We start from the raw sequence: 13,606 nt of genomic DNA on the forward strand, positions 1-13,606 counted from the left end.
ATTTTAAAATCTGACATAACGATTGCATAAAGGAGTTCTGTATCTATAATTCTTAAAATAATTGTTATGTATTTTGTCAACGTTTATCATGAGTAATTTTGTAAATTCACCGGAAGTTTTCGGTGGGTATGCTAGTTCTGAACATCACATGCTAATGTAAAAAGCTGTTTTTGGATATAAATATGAACTTGATTGAACAAAACATGCATATATTGTATAACATAATGTCCTAGGAGTGTCATCTGATGAAGATCATCAAAGGTTAGTGCTGCATTTAGCTGTGTTTTGGGTTTTTGTGACATATATGCTTGCTTGAAAAATGGCTGTGTGGTTATTTGTGTCTATGTACTCTCCTAACATAATGTAATGTTTTGCATTCACTGTAAAGCCTTTTTGAAATTGGACAATGTGGTTAGATTAACGAGAGTCTTATCTTTCAAATTGTGTAAAATATTCGTATGTTTGAAATATTGAAATTATTGCATTTCTGATGTATTTGTATTTCGCGCCACGCGATTCCACTGGCTGTTGAATAGAGTGGGACGCTAATGTCCCACCTAGCCCATAGAAGTTAAGTGCTCGTAAGTAAGCATTTCATGGTAAGGTCTACACCTGTTCTAGCCGGCGCATGTGACAAATATGTTTTATTTGATCTACCTATCAAGTGAGTATCTAGAGATGGGCCTCAGCTACACTGAATAGACAAGTTGCCCCCCTCAAATCAATCAATCAATCAACCAACCAAATGTATTTTATAAAGCCCTTTTTACATCAGCAGTTGTCACAATTTGCTTTATAGATACCCAGACTAAAACCCTGAAGAGCAAGCAATGCAGATGCAGAAGCACAGTGGCTAGGAAAAACTCAGAGCGGCTCCGAGGGGTGGCCAGTCCTCTTCTGACTGTACAGGGTGGTGATTTAATAGTACGTGGGGCCTTTAAGGCAATATCCTTTTTCACAACATTTCCTCATCAGGGTTAGAAATATATATTGTATCTCCCTAATGGTCAAGGTTATATTAAGTGGCAGGTCTTACGTACGTTGTTTCCACATCCGTATCACTAGCACGCACGTGCACTCACACACCTGCATGCACACACACACTTACGTTGTTTCCACCACATCCGGATCGATGATGCACTGACCTCTGGTCTTGTCCTGTTGCAGATAGCAACGACCCTTCCTCCTCCATTATCTCTCTCCTCTTCCGTGTCCCTTGTTCATTAACCGCCGCTACTCACCTCCGATGAGAGAGATCAACATCCATCTGCATAGAGGGAGGGAGGGAGAGAGGGGGGAGAGCGAAACAGAGATAAAACAAGACAGACAAAGCATTATTTAGAGATAAATGGACAAAGAGAAATATATAATAGAGAGAGTGAGAGACCAATGAGTGGCAGACAGAGAGAAAGTGAGAGACAGAGAAAGTGAGAAAGCATGAGGTAAATGGACAAAGAGAAAAAGGGATAAAAAAAAGAGAGGGGGTTAGTCCAGGGAGACAGACATCAACAGAAAAATCTGACCCTAAACCTTAAAACCTGTTAGGGCTAGGGGGCAGTATTTGCACGGCTGGATAAAAAAAATGTACCCGATTTAATCTGGTTACTAATCCTACCCAGTAACTAGAATATGCATATACTTATTATATATGGATAGAAAACACTCTAAAGTTTCTAAAACTGTTTGAATGGTGTCTGTGAGTATAACAGAACTCATTTGGCAGGCAAAACCCTGAGACATTTTCTGACAGGAAGTGGATACCTGATGTGTTGTATTACCTTTAAACCTATGCCATTGAAAAACACAGGGGCTGAGGAATATTTTGGCACTTCCTATTGCTTCCACTAGATGTCACCAGCCTTTACAAAGTGTTTTGAGTCTTCTGGAGGGAGATCTGACCGAACAAGAGCCATGGAACGATGATGGCCCATTAGACACCTGGCGCGCGAGTTCATGTTGGGTACCCTCGTTCCAATACGTTATAAAAGAGAATGCATTCGTCCACCTTGAATATTATTCATGTTCTGGTTAAAAAAGGCCCTAATGATTTATGCTATACAACGTTTGACATGTTTGAACGAACGTAAATATATTTTTCCCCTCGTTCATGACGAGAAGTCCGGCTGGCTTAGATCATGTGCTAACAAGACGGAGATTTTTGGACATAAATGATGAGCTTTTTTGAACAAAACTACATTCGTTATGGACCTGTGATACCTGGAAGTGACATCTGATGAAGAGAATCAAAGGTAATGGATTATTTACATAGTATTTTCGATTTTAGATCTCCCCAACATGACGTCTAGTCTGTATCGCAACGCGTATTTTTCTGGGCGCAGTGCTCAGATTATTGCAAAGTGTGATTTCCCAGTAAGGTTATTTTTAAATCTGGCAAGTTGATTGCGTTCAAGAGATGTAAATCTATAATTCTTTAAATGACAATATAATATTTTACCAATGTTTTCTAATTTTAATTATTTAATTTGTGGTACTGACTTGACTGCCGGTTATTGGAGGGAAACGATTTCCTCAACATCAATGCCATAGTAAAACGCTGTTTTTGGATATAAATATGAACTTGATAGAACTAAAAATGCATGCATTGTCTAACATAATGTCCTAGGAGTGTCATCTGATGGAGATTGTAAAAGGTTAGTGCATCATTTTATCTGGTTTTATGGTTTTGGTGACCCTGTCTTTGAATTGACATAACATTCCATCACAACTCTTGTAAATGTACTGTCCTAACATACTCTAAATTTATGCTTTCGCCGTAAAACCTTTTTGAAATCGTAAAACGTGGTTAGATTAAGGAGATGTTTATCTTTCAAAGGGTGTAAAATAGTTGTATGTTTGAAAAATGTGAATTTTGACATTTATTTGGATTCAAATTTGCCGCTCTTGAAATGCACCTGCTGTTGATGGAGTGCACCACCTAGCCCATAGAGGTTAATGACACTGATGTGACGCGTCTTTCTGTCCATAATATCAGGTCAAAGCATTATCATATCAGCATAAAGCCTTAACATAGCCAGGACACATACAGATCAAGCATTATAATATCAGCATACAGCATTACCATCGCTGCATCATAAACCGCCAACTCTACAGTATGTTAATACTACGGATGGAACCTTGTCATAATGCCCCACACACATCTCCTCATTAATCAGACTCAAAATATATTGGTGTTGATAGCTGATACCAGTGTCAGTCACTAAGTCCACACACCCACCCACATGCACACAGACACAGACATACACACACACAATGGTATGTTAATACTATGGATGAAACTCGTCATAATGCTCACATCTACACACTGGGCTTAATGTAATGGCTAGCACCAGATGGCTCAACATTACAGGAATTAAAGATATGGAGAGAGAGAGGGAGAGAGAGAGAAGAAGAGAGAGAGGGATAGGGGGGTGAGAGAGAGAGACAGGGAGTATGGAGTGGTGGGGTGGGTGAGCAGCCAGGTCATCCGTGACACAAGTCAGTGTTCGACGTCCATCACTGTCTGAGGACGTCGGGAGTTGACGTGGAAAATGTCGACTAGGGGCAACAGTGAGCCCTGTTACCTTCAATAAGGTTTTGGTTTAGCTAGGGTGTAGTTAGCATCTGCCTCGGATTCCAAGGGTTGCAAGTTTGAATCCAGCTATATAACTTTTTTATATATTTTGGTTTTAAGCCTATGCCAAACCTTAACCTTTACCTTAAACATTCTGAGTTAATTCCTAACCTTAAGAATTTGAAGTTAATTCATGAACCTAACCCTAAGCTTAAAACTTCTGATTTAATGCCTAAACTTAACCTTAAACACTTGAAATTTGACATTCGTAACAACTTTGAAATTTGACGTTTGAGAAACATGGATCAGCGTCTAATTCTGATGTAAGACTTTGAGAGCTGGTTGTGGTGAGTTGGAGAGACACGGATAGAGAGAGAGAGAGAGAGAGAGAGAGAGAGAATGGGACAGAACAAGACCTATTAGATAGATAATAGTAAACGACTCCCACCACTACCAGATAATGGAGAGAGAGAGCAAAATATAAGGAGAGAGATGGTGATGGAGAGACCATTAACGTTGGTGACCTCAGGGAGATGATATAGTCTCGTAAACCCAACACACCACACACACACACACACAGGCGTAGACAAACGACACACACACACACGTACCCACACCTACACACACACATATACACACACAGGTGTACACAAACACACACACACACACACACATTTCTTATTTCGCTGGAATTACATGTAGGTGATGAGTATGGTGGTCCTGAAAACAACTGAAATGGAGAGTAATAAATTAGTTTCTCGGTTTCTGTGTGTGTGTGGTTTTGTGTGTGTGTCGGCGAAAGGTCGGCCTCCCTTTGCCAATGACTCATGATGTGAAACAAAAAAGTGGAAGAGAAAAAGAAAAAAAAGAAAGAGAGGAAAATAATGACATTTACAACAGACATTCTACCTACCCACCTGTTGGCAGCTGAGAGACTTCACTTCTTTAACTTCACTTAACTTTTTGGCTAATGAGCAAAGATGCACATTTCCATTGTCTGCAAGATAATAAGATACTCTTCTTTTAGCTTAACTTTATTTAAATTTACATAATTGTACTGCCTATGCTTCTCATACTGTTAACCTAACTTTACTTCACACACATGCTCCTCACTCTCTGCATACCACCTCACCTCAAAGTTTCCTATAACTTTCTCCTAATTGCCTTTATCTAAAAGAGTGTAACAGTTCTGGCCCCAAGTCCAAAATCTCTATCTGACCTCTCAGTTCTCATTTTCAAAAGTTTGTCCCTTAACTTTTTATTTGGTTTGACACCTACACATTCACTTTGTCTTTGTCGTGGAGATGTGACGACAGTGAAGTGAGATCTGAATAGAAACTGATTACAGGGAGAGGGAGCGTCAGGTGTGTGTGTGTGTGTGGGTGTAAGATCTGGAGAACAGATTGACTCAGATAGAAAGGTAAAGTGAGGTCCAAGGGCATCGGTCTGGACAGAATCTTCGAGGGAGGAAGAGGGCTGCCTCCCTCAATTAACTTCTGTTAGGGTCAGAGATGAGACAGGGTGAGGAGAGGGGGAGATGAGAGAGATGGGGCGGGGAACAGAGGTGAGGTGAAGAGATATGGGACTGGGTGAGGGGTCATCCCCACTTTTAAAGGCATACATTCCAAATCGTATCCCATTCCCTATATAGTGCACTACTATTGACAAACTCCCTATGAGCCATGGTCAAAAGAAGTGCACTTAATAGTGAACAGGGCACCATTTGGGACACAGTCTATGCTATGGATTTTCACTCACAATGAGTTATGGCAGACTGAATAGCGTGGGTTTTCATTTAAACTGCCTCTATTCTGCTGTGTGTCTCTGTGTGTGTGTACAATCCCATCTGTATTGTGTGTCAGAAATTCCATTAGAGAGGAACAGGTGTAGCCGACATGACTCTACACTCTTATAAAAAAAGGGTTCCAAAATGGTTCTTTGGCTGTCCCCATAGGATAACCCTTTTTGGTTCCAGGTAGAACCCGTTTTAGTTCCAGGTAGAACCCTTTTGGTTCCATGTAGAACTCTCTGTGGAAAGAGCTTTAAGAACCCAAAAGTGTTGTACCTGGAACCAAAAAGGGTTATTCAAAGGGTTCTCTCTCCTATGGGGACAGCCAAAGAACCCATTTAGGTTCTAGATAGCATCTTTTTTCTAGGAGTATATGTAGCCTGTCTTAGTGACACACACACACACACACTACAAACATGCAGCAATCGGCAGTAAAATAAACCATATTGCATACAACACTGCTATAGTACCGAGATACCGTATCAGACACAACATTGTACAACACAGAGCCCATAGGAATTGTTGTAAACAAATGACATAGTTTCACACAGGAAATTACCTTCAAATCTCCTCATTAATAAGACTCAATATACAGTGTAATGATCATGCTGTTTAATTAGCATCTTTATATTCCACAACTGTCAGGTGGATGGATTATCTTGGCAAAGGAGAAATTCTTACTAACAGGGAAGCAAAGCCATTTGTGCACAACATTATTTTGTTGGTATGGAACATTTCTGGGATCTTTTATTTCAGCTCATGAAACGTGGGACCAACACTTTACATGTTGCGTTTATATTTTTGTTCAGTACATTGTATGTTTGGACACACCTACTCATTCAAGGGTTTTTCTTTATTTTTACTATTTTCTACATTTTAGAATAATAGTGAAGACATCAAAACTATGAAATAACACATATGGAATCATGTAGTAACCAAAAAAAGTGTTGAACAAATCAAAATATATTTGCCTTGATGACATCTTTGCACACTCTTGGCATTTGCTCAACCAGCTTCATGAGGTACTCACCTGGAATGCATTTCAATGAACAGGTGTGCCTTGTTAAAAGTACATTTTTGGAATTTCTTTCCTTCTTAATGCGCTTTAGCCAATCAGTTGTGTTTTGACAAGGTAGGGCTAGTATACAGAAGATAGCCCTATTTGGTAAAAGACCAAGTCCATATTATGGCAGCTCAAATAAGCAAAGAGCAACGACAGCATCATTACTTTAAGACATGAAGGTCAGTCAATATTTATTTGGGCTGCAAATTCTGACGCTGGTAACTCTAATGAATTTATCCTCTGCAGCAGAGGTAACTCTGGGTCTTCCTTTCCTGTGGTGGTCCTCATGAGAGCCAGTTTCATCATAGCGCTTGATGGTTTTTGCGACTGCGCTTGAAGAAACTTTAAAAGTTCTTGACATTTTCAGGATTCACTGACCTTCATGTCTTAAAGTAACGATGCTGTCGTTTCTCTTTGCTTATTTGAGCTGTTCTTGCCATAATATGGACTTAGTCTTTTAACAAATAGGGCTATCTTCTGTATACCACCCCTACCTTGTCACAACACAACTGATTGGCTAAAACGCATTAGGAACGAAATAAATTCCACAAATTACCTTTTAACAAGGCACACTTGCTAATTGAAGTGCATTCAAGGTGAGTTCTTTATGAGTGTGCAGAGTGCACAGGAGTGTGCAAAGCTGTCACCAAGACAAAGGGTGGCTACTTTGAAAAATCTCAAATATATAATATATTTTTATTTGTTTAACAATTTTTTGGTTACTACATGATTCCATGTGTTATTTCCAGAGGTGTGGACTCAAGTCACATGACTTGGACTCGAGTCAGAAATATGATGACTTGCAACTTGACTTTGACTTGAACACCAATGACTCGTGACTTGACTTGGATTTGAGCCTTACAACTCGACCTGACTTCATACCCTCCCCAAGCCCAAATATTAAAAATTATGATATTAAAGTGTGCAGCACATCAACTCTTCTTTTAACGGATTAGATTGAATCGGACAGCAGCCAATGAAATTGTGACAGCTGAGAAAAAGTTATGCGTGGCAGTGCAGAGGAATGTCGGCGGGTGAATTCAGATGGAGCACTTGGAAAGATGATACCCAAAATTATTATTTTCGGATATAAAGACGACGCTGTATCAACAAAAAACGGATTGCAACTTGCAAAACATGCGGGAAGAAAATTACAGATGGAGGCGCAACAATTTCCAACTTTGTTCGACATTTGAAGCTGCACAAAGAACGTTAAGTCGTGGCTAATATAGCCGACAGCTACAGTTGAAGTTGGAAGTTTACATACACCTTAGCCAAATACATTTAAACTCAGTTTTTCACAATTTCTGACATTTAATCAGAGTAACAATTCCCTGTCTTAGGTCAGTTAGGATCACCACTTTATGTTAAGAATGTGAAATGTCAGAATAATAGTAGAGAGAATGATTTATTTCAGCTTTAATTTATTTGATCACATTCCCAGTGGGTCAGAAGTTTACGTACACTCAATTAGTATTTGGTAGCATTGCCTTTAAATTGTTTAACTTGGGTCAAATGTTTTGGGTAGCCTTCCACAAGCTTCCCACAATAAGTTGGGTGAATGTTGGCCCATTCCTCCTGACAGAGCTGGTGTAAATGAATCAGGTTTGTAGGCCTCCTTGCTCACACACGCCTTTTCAGTTCTGCCCACAAATTTTCTATAGGATTGAGGTCAGGGCTTTGTGATGGCCACTCCAATACCTTGACTTTGTTGTCCTGAAGCCATTTTGCCACAACTTTGGAGGTATGCTTGGGGTCATTGTCCATTTGGAAGACCCATTTGCGACCAAACTTTAACTTCCTGACGGATGTCTTGAGATGTTGCTTCAATATATCCACATCATTTTCCTGCCTCATGATGCCATCTATTTTGTGAAGTGCACCAGTCCCTCCTGCAGCAAAGCACCCCCACAACATGATGCTGCCACCCCTGTGCTTCACGGTTGAGATGTTGTTCTTCGGCTTGCAAGCCTCCCCCTTTTTCCTCCAAACATAAATATGGTCATTATGACCAAACAGTTCTATTTTTGTTTCATCAGACCAGAGGACATTTCTCCAAAAAAGTACAATCTTTGTTCCCATGTGCAGTTGCAAACCGTTGTCTGTATTTTTTATGGCGGTTTTGGAGCAGTGGCTTCTTCCTTGCTGAGCAACTGTTCAGGTTATTTCAATATAGGACTCGTTTTACTGTGGATATAGATACCTTTGTTCCTGTTTTCTCCAGCATCTTCACAAGGTCCTTTGCTGCTGTTCTGGGATTGATTTGCACAGCTGCGTGGTCCCATGGTGTTTATACCTGTCTTGACTTGGGACTTAGGACTTGAGTGCTAAGACTTGAGACTTACTTGTGACTTGTAAGACAATGACTTGGTCCCACCTCTGGTTATTGCATAGTTGTGGTGTCTTCACTATTATTCTACAATGTAGAAGAAAAAAATATATAAAAAATTAAGAAAAACCCTTGAATGAGTAGGTGTGTCCAAACTTTTGACTGTTACTGTATATATAGTTAACAAAAATATAAACGCAACATGCAACAATTTCCAAGATTACAGAAAGAAATACTCCCCAGCACCTCAACATCCCCGCTCAGATGATCCAACAGGTGAGAAGCCGGATGTGGAGGTCCTGGGCTGGCGTGGTTACACGTGGTCTGCATTTGTGTGGCCGGTTGGACGTACTGTCAAATTCTCTAAAACGCCGATGGTAGAGAAATTAACATTAAATTCTCTGTCAAAATCTCTGGTGGACATGCATGCAGTCAGCATGTCAAATGCACTCTTCCTCAAAACTTGAGACATCTGTGGTATTGTGTTCTGTGACAAAACTGCACACTTTAAAGTGCCCTTTTGTCACCAGCACAAGTTGCACCTGTGTAACAATCATGCTAATTATTCAGCTTCTTGATATGCCACACCTGTCAGGTGGATGGATTATCTTGACAAAGTAGAAATGCTCACTAACAGGGATCTAAACATATTTGTGCATTCAATTTGAGAGAAGCTTTTTGTGTGTATGGAAAATGTTGGGATTTTTTTTATTTCAGGTCATGAAACCAACACTTTAAATGTTGTGTCTATATTTTTTTTCCAGTATACACACACACACACACACACACACACATTCCGGACTCTTTAAATGTCTATATTTCTTAATTCCATTCTTTTACTTTTTAGATTTGTGGGTATTGTTAGATATTACTGCACTGTTGGCACTAGGAACAAGCATTTCGCTACACCCGTGATAACATCTGTATATGCGACCAATAACATATGATTCGATTAATGAGCAATTGTTGTTTACTGTCTGTATTCCTACTGTAACAGTGTAGCTTCCGTCCCTCTCCTCGCCCCTACCTGGGCTCAAACCAGGGACCCTCTGCACACATCAACTGCCTCCCATGAAGCATCATTACCCATCGCTCCACAAAAGCCCTGCGGCTTTTAAAGAGCAAGGGGAACAACTACTTCAAGGTCTCAGAGCGAGTGACGTCACCGATTGAAACGCTATTAGCACGCACCCTGATAACCCTTTCACACCGGTTACACTCACCCCCCTTTTGACCTCATCCTTTCCGCAGCAACCAGTGATCTGGGTCACGGTACCAATGTAACAGTATATCTTCCATCCCTCTCCTCGCCCTTACCTGGGCTCGAATCAGGGACCCTCTGTACACGTCAACAACTGCCTCCCATGAAGCATCGTTACCCATCGCTCCACAAAAGACACGGCCCTTGCAGAGCAAGGGGAAAACTACTTCAAAGTTTCAGAGCGAGTGACGTCACTGATTGAAACGATATTACCGCACCCTGCTAACTAGCTAGCCATTTCACACCGGTTACACTACTATAGCAGCATGGTGTAGAGTGAGACATCTCACAGACACATGTTAGCTAGCTACAACACACAGGTATAGTTACTCCAAGACTAATATAAGTCATCACGCCAAAGTCATTCCTTTACTCTGCTCTATCAACAATATTTCTCCAGTTTTGCTCATAATGAGAGGCAATGAAGCTAGCTAGGCTAGTTAGCAATAACGTTAGACTACAGTACAGGTATAGCAAACAACACAGCTAGCTAGCTAAACTTGGCTTTTAGTTGTAATAATGGAGCTGTGAGTCGGGAAGCATGTGCAGGTGAGACAATTCCATGTGGCTACACAAGAATAATGCCAACTGGTGAGTGAACAATAGAGAGTGACATAAAGGGGAGGAAATTATGAAGGTAATGAAGTCCAGGTGTGAATCATAATGATTAACAGGTGTGCATAATGATGAATCCCTGGACCAGTGGTTAGTATTCCGGCGACGTCGTACACTGGAGGGGAGGAGCAGATGTGACAGTACCCCCCCTCTGACTGATGTATACAATTACCTGACATCCAAGCATGTCCCTGAACACCTCGTTGACGAATGCCTGGAACACTGATGGAGCATTGGCTAAGCCAAAGAGCATAACCAAGTACTTATATTGGCTAGACATCACGCTGAACGCCGTCTTCCACTCATCCCCCTCCCGTATGCGATTATAGGCACCACGCAGGTACAGTTTGGGGAAGAACTGGGCTCCGCGGAGCTGCTCGATGGCACCAATGGGAGAGGGTACCGATACTTTGTGGTGATATCATTGAGTCCATGGTAATCGATACATGGGCCTAATCCTCCCTCCTTCTTGGCCACAAAGAAGAAGAAACCAGCCGACGCAGGAGAAGTGGATGTGCGGATGAGACCCTGTTGGAGCGCCTCTTGAATGTAATCCTCAATGGCCTGGGTCTCAGCCACAGACAGAGGGTAGATGCGTCTGCGTGGAGGTGTAGCACCGGAAAACAGGTCGATGGCACAGTCTCAGGGGTGATGAGGAGGGAGACAGGTAGCGCAGGTCTTGGAGAATACCTACCTTAGGTCCTGGTAATTATATGGGAAGTTGGGCTGAAGGGCAACCACAGGGCTCTCAACTGACATGGAACCACAGGTCGTCTGGCATTCAGATGACCAGTCTGATTCTCATCCACGACCATGAGATCGTAGGGTCATGGCGTTGGAGCCAAGGGAGGCCGAGGATGATTTTGTGAACTGGTGCACTGGTTATGATGAAGGGGATGTTCTCCTGGTGATTGGACTCCACGATGAGGGTGAGTGGTTGAGTGATGTTTCCAGATCCTAATGGCTGACAGTCGAGACCTTGAACCCGGAAAAGGAGAAGAGAGCGGGTAAATGGTAATATTGAGGGAGGAGGCAAGGGTCTGATCCATAAAGTTCCCCGCAGCGCTGGGAATCCACTAAAGCTGTAGACACAGTACATGAGGGACAGTCAACTAGAGTGATGACACCATAAAGAGTCAGGAAGAGCTGAATCTGGAATACTCACTCCTGCTCCAGGGGATGGGACATCACGTGACCGTCCCTCTGCTCTAATGGATCCCGGATTCTGAAGTGCTGGACTCCGCTGGAGCTTGTGCCCTCCTTGCCCACAGTACAGACATAGCCCCAGCTGTATCCATCTGAGTCATTCTGCTGTGGTAAACCGTGTGACCCCTACCTCCATGGGTTCAGGCTCTGATCACGAGTGCTCGCTGAAGGAGGGAGAGAAGCAATGAGAATGCCGACACTCCTGGAGAAGGTTATCCAGATCGAGATTGTCATCACGACAGGCCAGTTGCGTCTGGAACTCCTCGCACAGATCTATTCTAAATAGCGTAAGAAATGCTGGCTCATTCCATCCACTGGAAGCTGCTACTGTCCGGGTGGTTAGTGCATACTCAGCAGCCGTCTGATTCCCCTGCTGTAGCTGAAGCAGACACTCACCTCCCTCTCTACCATCCGTGGGATGATCAAAAATGCATTTAAACAGAGCCATGAACCCCTCATAATAATCTAGCGCCTCCTCTCCTCTCTTCCAGAAGGCCGTAGCTCATTCCAATGCCCGCCCGGTCAGCAGAGAAATAACCGTGGCAACCTTAGACCTCTCGGTGGTGGGAGCTCCCAACTGGTGTGAAAAATAGAGGGAGCACTAAAGGAGGAAGCCACGGCATTTGGATGGTGTACTATCGTATTTCTCCGGGAGGGATAGATGGGCATCGTTGACCTGAGTGGGTTGCTGAATGGGCCGTTGCGCTGGCTCGCTGGGTAGACTGGCTCTAGAGTATCCGCCGCTGCTGGGCTGCAACGTCTCGGGTGTTCGAGACGCTGCAGACTGCGGAGAACCTCTTCCATGGCCATCCCCAGTTGAGCCAGATGGTCATGGTGTTGACGTAGGTTGTTCATCAACCGTCTGAGAGATATCTGATTTTTCAGTTTCTTCCATAGTTTGAGTTGGTATTCTGTAATAATGGAGCTGTAAGTCGGGAAGCAGGTGATACGTTTAATAAAACAACAAAACCAGGAATGAGAAAATTCCATGTCGCTATACAAGAATAATACCAACTGGTGAGTGAACATAAGACAGTGACATATAAAGGGGAGGAAATGATGAAGGTAATGAAGTCCAGGTGTGAATCATAACGATTAACAGGTGCCCGTAATGATGAGTGCCAGGTGTGCGTAATGATGAATCCCAGGACTGGTGGTTAGTATTCCGGTGACGTTATATGCCAGAGGGGAGGGGAGGAGCAGGAGAAGATGTGACAGTAGTGGTTCTAGCAAGCCCCGTTATGGCCAAATTGATCACCAACACAGACTCGAATAAAGCTTATGTTGGTAGCTAGCTTAGCTGTTTGTCATTTACCCTCCTGAGTCCGGGTCCAGCTGGTCTAGGCTACCCCCACTGCATGCTGGTCTCGCAATTCTTTTTTTTGCAGTCTAAACTCATCTTCAGTATATTCCATAAAAACCTGATTCGTCATCCAGCTCTTCTTGGAATCATCAGAAGCAGCCATTGAAACAAATTATTTAGCAGCCCTGGATAGGCTGTGCATGGTAAAATAGCTCCTGTCAACCTCTAAACTAGTACCTTCCCCGTTTTGAAAAGCCTGCTTTCGAGGGTGGGGACAAGGAATTATGGCTCCCATCAGGCTGTAGTCTTTACAAAGCCAGGGAAAATGAGTCAACCAAGATATCCTGCAAAGTCCTGGCAGATAGGAACTTTCTTGAGACAAGTCCAATGGCTCTATTGAACAAGGACAACCATATCTACTCGCTGCTAGTGTGATCATGCAATCGGCAAAACACAAGGCTACAGTAAA

General features: G+C 42.5%; 1 protein-coding gene across 4 annotated transcripts in view; it reads right to left on the minus strand.

The window, feature by feature from the left end:
- Positions 1 to 13,606, minus strand: part of htr2cl1 (5-hydroxytryptamine (serotonin) receptor 2C, G protein-coupled-like 1) — a 202,467-nt gene that overhangs the window by 44,039 nt on the left and 144,822 nt on the right. For 2 of the 4 annotated variants that reach the window (XR_006770616.1, XM_014207392.2), the window contains exon 2: positions 1,109 to 1,267. The gene's annotated coding sequence lies outside the window, so the exon portion shown is untranslated. The remainder of the gene's footprint in view (positions 1 to 1,108; positions 1,268 to 13,606) is intronic. The other 2 variants (XR_006770615.1, XM_014207393.2) reach the window with 1 other exon arrangement.

Source organism: Salmo salar, chromosome ssa07 (genome assembly GCF_905237065.1).
Source record: "Salmo salar chromosome ssa07, Ssal_v3.1, whole genome shotgun sequence".
NCBI lineage: Eukaryota > Metazoa > Chordata > Actinopteri > Salmoniformes > Salmonidae > Salmo > Salmo salar.